Raw genomic sequence first — 9397 nt, 5'->3', positions numbered from 1 at the left:
TTTGATGCTGAGACGTCATTTTGTAAACCGCGGATTCAAATTTTTTTTTACCATGTACATTATATTTTGGCTTGTATTCGACGTGCACACCTTCATTTCTGTATTTACGCTTTCCTGCCATCTGCATCTGCTTACACATTTAGGTATGTTGTTGTGGTAACCTATATCTGTTGCATACTAGATTTTTTTTTTTTACTTACATATGATTTCATTCATTTCAATGTCCCTTGGTGATGACGTTGTCTTTATCATATCACAGTGGTGAGGTTTCCAACTCTAACGGTCTCAAATCAATATTTATAATGTAAATGCGATTATCCCTTTCATAGCTGCTTATATTCACTTATACCCATTTCCCATTCCCTTACATCCATTATGCACTACACTTCCTATGCTAATCACCTCCAGATTTACTGCCCATAGGCCCAGTCTGTAACATCATCCCACAACACTCGGGCCTCAGATGAAGGTTGTCAGACTAACTGCAAAATATCCTATTCCCACCTCCAGCGTCCCAGCCCATTTCATGTCTACTGTTGTGGTCCATTCCCTGAATACAACCTTCTCTGGAATACAGGCCATTACTTCATTCGATGGTGCTAATCTGCCATATAAAAAAAAATTGTTGGTGGCAAATACAGCTATGTACACTAATAAAATAAAGATATATGGAGCATGAGTATATGTTGATTCAATGGCAAGGTTTGCTCAGACAGAGGGGGCAGAAAAAGAGAAAGTGAAGGAGAGAGTGCAGAATACTATTTCCCATGGCATCAATCACTTTGTTAATAAGACAATTGATATACAACTTTCCCGAGAAACTTTTTGCTGATGCAGGAATTCTGATGATTGAGCATGCTGATCATGATGGAATTGGGCGTCCTACTCTAGCTATTGGTGGAGAAATTGCATCAACATTTAATAACCCTGTGTCTGTTAAACTGGGGCACTACAAGCTTATTGAAGAAATCATGATTGGTGAAGATAAGTGGGTCAATTTTTCTGGTATAGAGATGAGTCAGATATGTGCCATTGTATTAAGAGGAGCAAGTTCCCATGTGTTAGATGAAGCCAAAAAAGGTCTTTACATCATACCCTATGTGTATTATCCAAAATGGTTACGGACAGCAGAATCCTGTTTGGGGAAAGTTGGCCTGAAACGGTGATGTCCAGGGAAGTTGACAAACTTGTTCTGAGGATATCAGGAAAGAAATCCCTTGCAGTTGAGGTTTTATCTCATGCATTCCAATCTACTCCAATTATCATCTCTGGCAATGCAGGTCCAGGCGACACAGATTTGATTGCACAATTTCGGGCTAAGTACCACAAGGATGAAACAAATGCTGGAATTGATGTCATCTCCGGTTTTGTTGGGGATATGGGGAAGCTTGGAATATCAGATTGATTTGAGGCTAAGCAAGCAATACTACTTTGCTACGGAGGCCGCTGAGATGATATTCAGAGTTGATGAGATCACCACCTGGGCACCAAAGAAGAGAGAGGAACGGACGTGAGAAAGACAAGCTGTTTGGTTTGCAATTTTTTTTTTTTTTTTATGATTCTCATGAATTTTTGGGTTAGTTAGGCTTGCTGTGGCTTTATGTATACTTATTTCATTTAAAATTTGTATACAAGATGATTTTTCATCAGAAAAGAAAACCCACATTCCCAACATCTTAGAAAGAGCTTTGCCCGACCATGAAGGTGGAAGAGTTGTGTGACAAGTTACGTTCTCAGAGAGTAGGCTTTGATGAAGTTGAGGCTGCATCAGATTCAGTCAGCAAGAGTGTTGCCATTGTTTTCCCAACTGGTGATCCAAACCTTCCAACAATTTGAGAGAAGATCAGAACAAAGGTATACAGTAGAATCAAAGGTAGGAGATTCGTCAGATATAGCTGGTACATTGGCATCTTTGTCCTGGTATTGCACAGGATCCATCAGCTTCAGAAATCTGTCAGAGCCATTCAAGCTAGACTTGGCTTTTGATCTCACCCTTGCTGCATGGATTAAGCAACAAACATCTATAACGTCAGAAAGTTTCTTGCACACCCAATTATAAGAAAGCCTTCTTGGGACAAATATGGGGTGGGTCTAATACATCTCACAGGCTTTCGACATTGTTGATTTTGCTCATTACCAAGAATTTTGTCGTGTCCATTCAGCCACTCTTAACATACAGCATGCACTGATAGCGAATTAATGTGCTTTGTCTAATGGAGATCATCTTCAGTCGTCCTTCAGGAGATATAGATATCTCCTTAAGTGTTACCGCCCAGCAAACTAGGCCTTCCATAGGACTTGTGGAGTGCCTACTTATGAAGAGTCTATGTAATTAAATGTATGGGTCAGCAGGATGCTGGACCTTGAAAGCAAGGCCACCCATGATCTGGAAAACGTGGGTCCAGAAGCGGAAACATGATTGACTATGCTGAAGGAAGAAAAGGACTCGCAGGGGATTCTCAGGCAACATTCACTGCAGACGCTGTTAACAAATTACAAGTATTCAGCGAGGAGACATATTCTGGATAAATCCATGGCAAATGAGCACGAAGAATCTTCAGGGTTCCTATCGTCCCCATCACCCCAAGTAAGCTCTAAAAACTTGATCCAGTGTGTTTCCCATTATCTCATTATGGTATGATCTGTAAACAAGAAAGGTGATGGAGAATTATGTGCATACAATGGAAAAATTAAAGAGAGCAGATGATGATGCTGTGCGAGATCTTACTTGTTCTAAGGGTGGATTGCGAAATCCCTGCTCAAGATTTTGAGGAAGCTATGGTCCCCTTTCTTTTTTTTACTGTTATAATGCCGCCAGTTGAAGTATTTGTAAACAGGTTGCAGAGTTCAACAGTGCCAGAAGATATAAACACAGCAGGGATGTTAATCCTGTAGAGATGTTTTACCATTTCGCGATTGCCAGTCATGCTGCCCGAATGCTGTTATCTCCTCAGTACTTCAAAACTGGGATAAAAAAAAATTTCTTGAAAGCTTTCATCTTTTAAGCTTGCTAGATTATTCTGTTGGTCACATGATGATATAGGAGATGACCCTTTCAAACATGTGGATTACGTCCTAGTATGTACTTCAAGGTTTGAAACTGAAAGAAGTTCGTTACTGGATCCCAAGAGGAGCGTTATGAGGAAAATCACTCTGTAGTTTGATGTGATAAGCTTGTTGAAGAGGTATTTCCAGAACCAAGTTGAGAGCTGGGGGCAGTGAGGTCGTCTGAGTTATACAGCTGTGATTACCCAGGGTGATGGTGCCAAGGGTGATCCTTGTTGAAATCTGTTAGGAGCATTACTAAGCTAGATATTGGCTCGCAACATCAGGATTAACCTGATCACCAACCAAAATTTGCGTTGCTTATATCTATGCTTCATTTTCCACTCTCATACCCATTATTTTCTGTACAATATCCTTTCAATCTCCACAGTCCACCTTATAGATACCTATAGACCCCTGCTGCACTGTTATAAACAACATCTTAGGAATCCCCTGCGTTATTTCCTTACCATTTCCTAGCTACTTAATTATACCATGTACATGATCGGCATACCTCACTTGCATTATACAAATGCCGTATATATATATATATTGCATGAATGCCTATATATATACATGTATATAGGTATACAGGCATATATCACCTTTTCATCTGTCCATATCAAAGATCATAAAAATCATAACATGTGAGCATCTCATTTGCATTTTTTTATATATATATTCTCTCCTACCCTCATACTAACCAAATGTTTTGCAGGGGAATATGTGGAGAATATCACTACTTGGAGTTGTAAATTCAATTTTATATGTTGTAATAAGTTAGGACTTAAAATTTACATTTTCAGCTTTTAGATAGAATGAATGAGCATTGTAAATGCCATAAATTGCTTGTTTTCATGCATTTTTTTTTCTCAAATTCCCACGAATGGTGAAACACGAATGGCACGTGCACCATTTCGTAAGAGGTAATTGATCCTAAGTCGATGATCCACATCAATGGCCATAGTCAGGGTGTGGACAAAACTTAGGATTTTTATCTTTTACGAAATAACACTGGATCCGTTTTCAAAATTCATCATATTTTCTCAAATATTTGCTTCTTTTATCAGAATTTAACTTAAAATTAATTCAAAATATATACCAATGGCCATAGTCAGGGTATATTGAGAATTAATTTCATTTTAAATTCTATAAAAGCACCAAATGTGTTTCATTCTTCACCTGAATTTAAATATAGATTATTATATAATACATTCAATGACCATAGTCGAGGATGTATTATATCTTCAATCCTATTTTAATTCATTTAAAGAATGGAATAGCTTTTCAAAATCCAATTTCAAAAATTTAAATTCATTCATCATATAGAATAGAATTGCATCATATTTTCAAAATTTCCTTTTCAAAATTCCAAGTGATTCTTCTTCTTCATTTCTCAGATCAAATCTTATTCAAATCCAATTCTATTTCATTTCAAGATTCAAAAATTCAAATTCAAAGTCCAATTTGACTTTGAAATTCCAAAATCATTTTTATATTCAAACTTCAAATTTCCAACTCAATTCAAAATTCAATTTCAAAGTTCAAATTAACTTTGAAGTTTCCGATTCATCTTCAAATTCAAAAATCAAGCTTATCTTCTTATCTTCAAATTCAAAAATCACAAGTTTGAGATTGATTTTGAATCTTGACTCTTCTTAAATTTTAAATTCAATCTGGGTTTTTCAAAACCCAGATCCATCTTCAAAAGTCCCATCTTGACTTTCAAGACCCAAACCCAAAGTTAGATCAACTTAGATCCAGTTTTCTAAATACAAATTCTACTTTTGGATCTTAGACTTCAGATCCAAATCGCATCATGGATTCCAGACTTCAGATCCAATTCCTCTTCAGGATCCAGACTTTAGTTTCACTTTGGATCTTAGACTTCAGATCCAATTCCTCTTTAGGATCCAGACTCCAATTTCACTTTGGATCTCAGACTTCAGATCCAAATCCATTCTAGGATCCAGATTCCAATTCTTCTTTGGATCTCAGACTCCAGATCCAATCCTATTTTAAGATCCAGAACCCAATTTTATCTCAGATCTCAGATTTTAAATCCATCTTTAGATCCAATTCCATTCCCAATTCTAGATTTCAAATCCAATTCCATTTTTCAAATCTCATCTGAACTCCCTAAATCCATTTCTATTTTTAAATACCATTTGATTATCTTAGATCCATTCCAAACTTAAAAATCCAAATTCAATTCCATCGCAAGTATTCATTTCCTTTTCTAAATTTAAATCTAAAATTCAAAAGTCGATTTTGACTTTGAAACTTCATTTCCTTTTATTTCAAAGCTTCAAGTCATTCTTTCTCATTTATTCTTCCAAATCCTGATTTACTTCAAAAACTTGAACTTCTCTGATCTATCTCAAGCTCTAAGTTAAATTCAATCATTTCTTCATCAAGTTCATCTCAGAATACTTGGAAATTTTCAAAACATCTTTCAAACGGAGCATACATTCTTGCATTGCACAAACATGATTCTCTGTGCATTTAGATCTTTAGGATAAATTCTTAAATGATATTTAGGCAAAGCAAAAGGCATAGATTCGATCCTTGGTTCGATTACCCCTGGTAAAGGCGCCAGGAACGGTCGAACCTCGTACCGACGAGCGAATCCCGTCTTCCCATTTTCCCGCAAATATTTTCAAAACGGAGGCGAGTTAAATTTCTAAATATCTTTCAAATCAAGGTCAAGTGAGACCGCGCAAAACAGTTCCTCTTCTCTTTTTTTCTTTCCTTTTCTCTTCTCTTTCTCTTTTCTTTCTTTTATTTCTTCTCCCTTCAAAAAGGAGGAAAATAGAGGTTAGAAAAGGAAAAGAGAAGGAAGAGAGAGAAACCACAAGAGAGAGAAAAAAAATTGCGATGATCACAGTCACTCAATTCTCAATTTCGATTTCCTGGTTTCCCAATTTTCATACTCTCAATTTTCAATTTTCAATTTTCAATTTTGACCTTCGGGTCACACAATTTTGACCTTTTGGTCAACCAATTCTCAATTTCGACCTTCGGGTCATCCAATCTCCAATTTTGACCTTCGGGTCACACAATTTTGACCTTTTGGTCAACCAATTCTCAATTTCGACCTTCGAGTCATCCAATCTCCAATTTTGACCTTCGGGTCACACAATTTCGACTTTTAGGTCAGCCAATTCTCAATTTCGACTGTCAGGTCATCCAATTTCGACCTCCGGGTCACCCAATTTCCAACAATCAATTTCCTAATTTCCAATTTCGACCTTTAGGTCAATCAATCCCAATATCCAATTTTAATCATTTTCTCTTGCGAGAGACCCTTTTTATAGAGAGAGTTCGAGGGAGCTCGTTCTTTTTGCATGCTATCCAATTCATTCACTTAGCCCCTTTTCAGGGAGAGTTTGAAGGGACTCACGTCTTTGTGAACTGTTTGCAAAACAATTTTCAATTTCATACAAGGAACCCTTTTAAAGAAAGAGGCTCGACGGAGACTCGCTTTTCTTGTGGCCCCCAATTTCCCTACTAGGCCATTTTTCGTCATGGAGGACCCTCTTTTTAGGGAGAATGTGATGGACTTGTTTCCTTTCATGACCCAATTTTCCGACCTCACTACTATCGGCTCCCTTTCTATAAAAGAAGCCTAATATTAGGGAGATTTGACAAAAGCTTAATTTCTCTTCGAAAGTTCATTCTGCAAACACCTCCTCTTCAGGGAAGAGAGGAGTAATTCCTATTTCTCATTCAGGTAAGGGCTAAGCCTGAGTCTCTCTTTTTGGGGAAAAAGAGAGGAGATTTTTTGTCACGGATGTATTGAGCCGGACCTCAAATGCTCTCTTTCACCAAGGATTTCAAAAACATGTTGTCAATCTGTCAATCAATTACTTGTTGATTTCAAAAACTTTATTATACAAATCTTTACCTCAGTTTACCTTCAGCATTACTTCCAAAAGAGTGAAGCTTTTGCGAAGAGAGATTCCAAAATCCAAATTCTTTCTATCGGCCAACCAAAAGGATGAAGGATAAATCCTCGATATGGCCAACAAAGAAGATTCGATGTGATTGTAAAGCCATAGATGATTGATATTGATCGCAGTCAATGGCACATCTCTAAAGATTATTCTTGTAAAGACGAGGCAGTGAAAATATCCTGAGCGCTAGAAAAAGAGAGAATTCACCCAAGCCCTGTCTCCTCAAAATCACCTAAGCTGCAATTAAATATCCGCAAAAGGGATCTCTCAATTGTCGTCAAGATGAAGGGGAATTAAGCGAGTAGACCCCCGGGGCCAAAGATGATTTGAAACATCTCCAAGATGACGAAGTTTGTGATGAATCCTTCCAGAGAATGTCCAAAGCACTGTCGAGATGAAGGCAGATGCGATGAACCTCCCGACAATCCCTAAAAGATATTTAATTCCCGCTATCACCGAAAGATCTCTAAAGCCAATGAGCCAATAGCATCAGCATGACCCCTGGAGCAAAGAAGGATCGAAACATCTCCAAGTTGAAGGAGTTTGTGACATACTTTTTCAAAAGAGAGAAAGAGAGGGAAAAGAAAGAGAGAAAAAGTCTAGACATCTCCAAAATAAAGGATGATGTAATAAACTCTCCCGAAGCCCAAAAAGAGCCCAAAAGAGTGCAAAAAGATTATCATGAGAGAAGCTCCCATGATATCAAACTGCCAAATCTATCAAGAATCTTCTTTAAATTTGTGAAATTTTATTATCAATATCTTTTCATCAATTTCTTTCATAATATCAAATTCTCTTTCCTGTTCATATCAAGGAAATTGATAGCTTCCTTGAAGAAGTTCAATCGCAAGCAATTTGGATTCCAAATCTTGATTCTATGAAGTCAATCTCGTTTGGAGGTAATACTTCAGGTAGAAAAGAAGGAATATATTTGCAACAATACGCATCATTTTCAAATATTTCAGATCAACAATAGAATCTTCAACATTTTGACAATATTTTCTAGCTATCCTGACGTGAAGTGAGAGCTTGATGTCCATTTTTGATACATCCTGACACCAATTTTTAAATCTCTCTTAAGGACTTGATTCCTTCCCTTCTTTCATAATTTTAGAGCGTGAGCTCTCAGATTTGCACACTTCTCTGTGTCCCCACTGTTCCACCATAGACAGTCCCATTTCGGTTTGAGGTCGAACCACCAATCATTTTCTCACAAAAGGCCAATTCAAAAGCTAATTTAGTCTCAGCAATGAGACGCCCAAGATCAATCCCTTTTCAAGCTTTAGAGACCCCATTTTCCTTCCTTTTGCAAAACCCCTATCAGATTTATTGTGCAAAATCTAAAGGTTCCATCATGGTCTCTTCCTTCGAGGATTCCATCCATTTTCCGCCCAATCAGGATAAGGGTACAAACCTAAGCCTCTTTTGATGAGGTATTTCATTTTTCCGCCCAATAAGGTTAAGAGTACAAACCTGAGTCTCATTTCTATGAGATATTTCATTCCCCAATCAGGTTAAGGGTAAAACCTGAGCTTCGTTCCATACGAGGTATTTCTGTCCCATCCAGGATAAGGGCAAAAAACCTGAACTTCGTTCAAATAAAGTGAATCTTTCCTCTCCACTCTCCATTTCATATCTACCATCTTCCTCGGGTTAATTTCCTCATACCTAGTCAGATCCTTCCAACTGGGGCATTTTGTTATATAGCCCAAATTTGGTGTGTTTTTCTTTGCTACTAAGCTCGACCACAAGTCGCCTTAGTAGCAAAGAGGGGCATCTGTAAACACCCCAAATTTTCACTCACCTCCCTGACATCTCCATCAATCATCACATTTTGATTCTCTGAGATCATTGAAGGGCAAAATGGTCATTTTTTGAGATTGAACCTTGCAGAAAGCCAAAAAGTTCATTTCCGAGTCTCAAAATCTCTCTATTTAGGCTCAAAAATATCTTCAACTCCAAAATTTCAAAATCCTACTCTTGACAAAAAACTAGAATTGCCAATTCCTGATTCAGAGTAGTATTTCTTGAAATATGCCTTTGCATAGCATTGCACAAACATCTCATATCATTTCACTGCACAACAATTTTCCCATCTCTCCCGTAGAGAAGGGAAGATGAATTTTTGCGATGATCATAGTCATTGAACTTTCTTAGGCTTTTTACATCATCCTTCATTTGGATGTGTCTTGACTTTTCTCATTTTTTCAGGAATGGGTACGTCACAAACTCCTTCATCTTGGAGATGTTCTGATCCGTCTTTTATCTCAGGAATTCTATCGATGACATTGGCTCAAAAGGTCATTAGATGATAGCAGAAATCAAATATCTTTTAGGGTTTGTCGGTAGGTTCATCACACTTGCCTTCATCTCGACGGTGATCTGAACTTTCCCTA

At 37.5% G+C, this 9397-nt stretch overlaps 1 pseudogene; it reads left to right on the top strand.

The window, feature by feature from the left end:
- The first annotated feature begins 463 nt into the window (after positions 1-463).
- LOC149816801 (T-complex protein 1 subunit beta pseudogene) lies at positions 464-1514 on the top strand (annotated as a pseudogene).
- The last annotated feature ends 7883 nt before the right edge of the window (positions 1515-9397 follow it).

This window comes from Nuphar pumila, chromosome 14 (assembly GCF_984573655.1).
Source record: "Nuphar pumila chromosome 14, dmNupPumi1.hap1.1, whole genome shotgun sequence".
Taxonomy (NCBI): domain Eukaryota; kingdom Viridiplantae; phylum Streptophyta; class Magnoliopsida; order Nymphaeales; family Nymphaeaceae; genus Nuphar; species Nuphar pumila.
The sequence above is the reverse complement of the archived record's forward strand: the minus strand, read 5'-3'. Positions and strand labels throughout refer to the sequence as shown.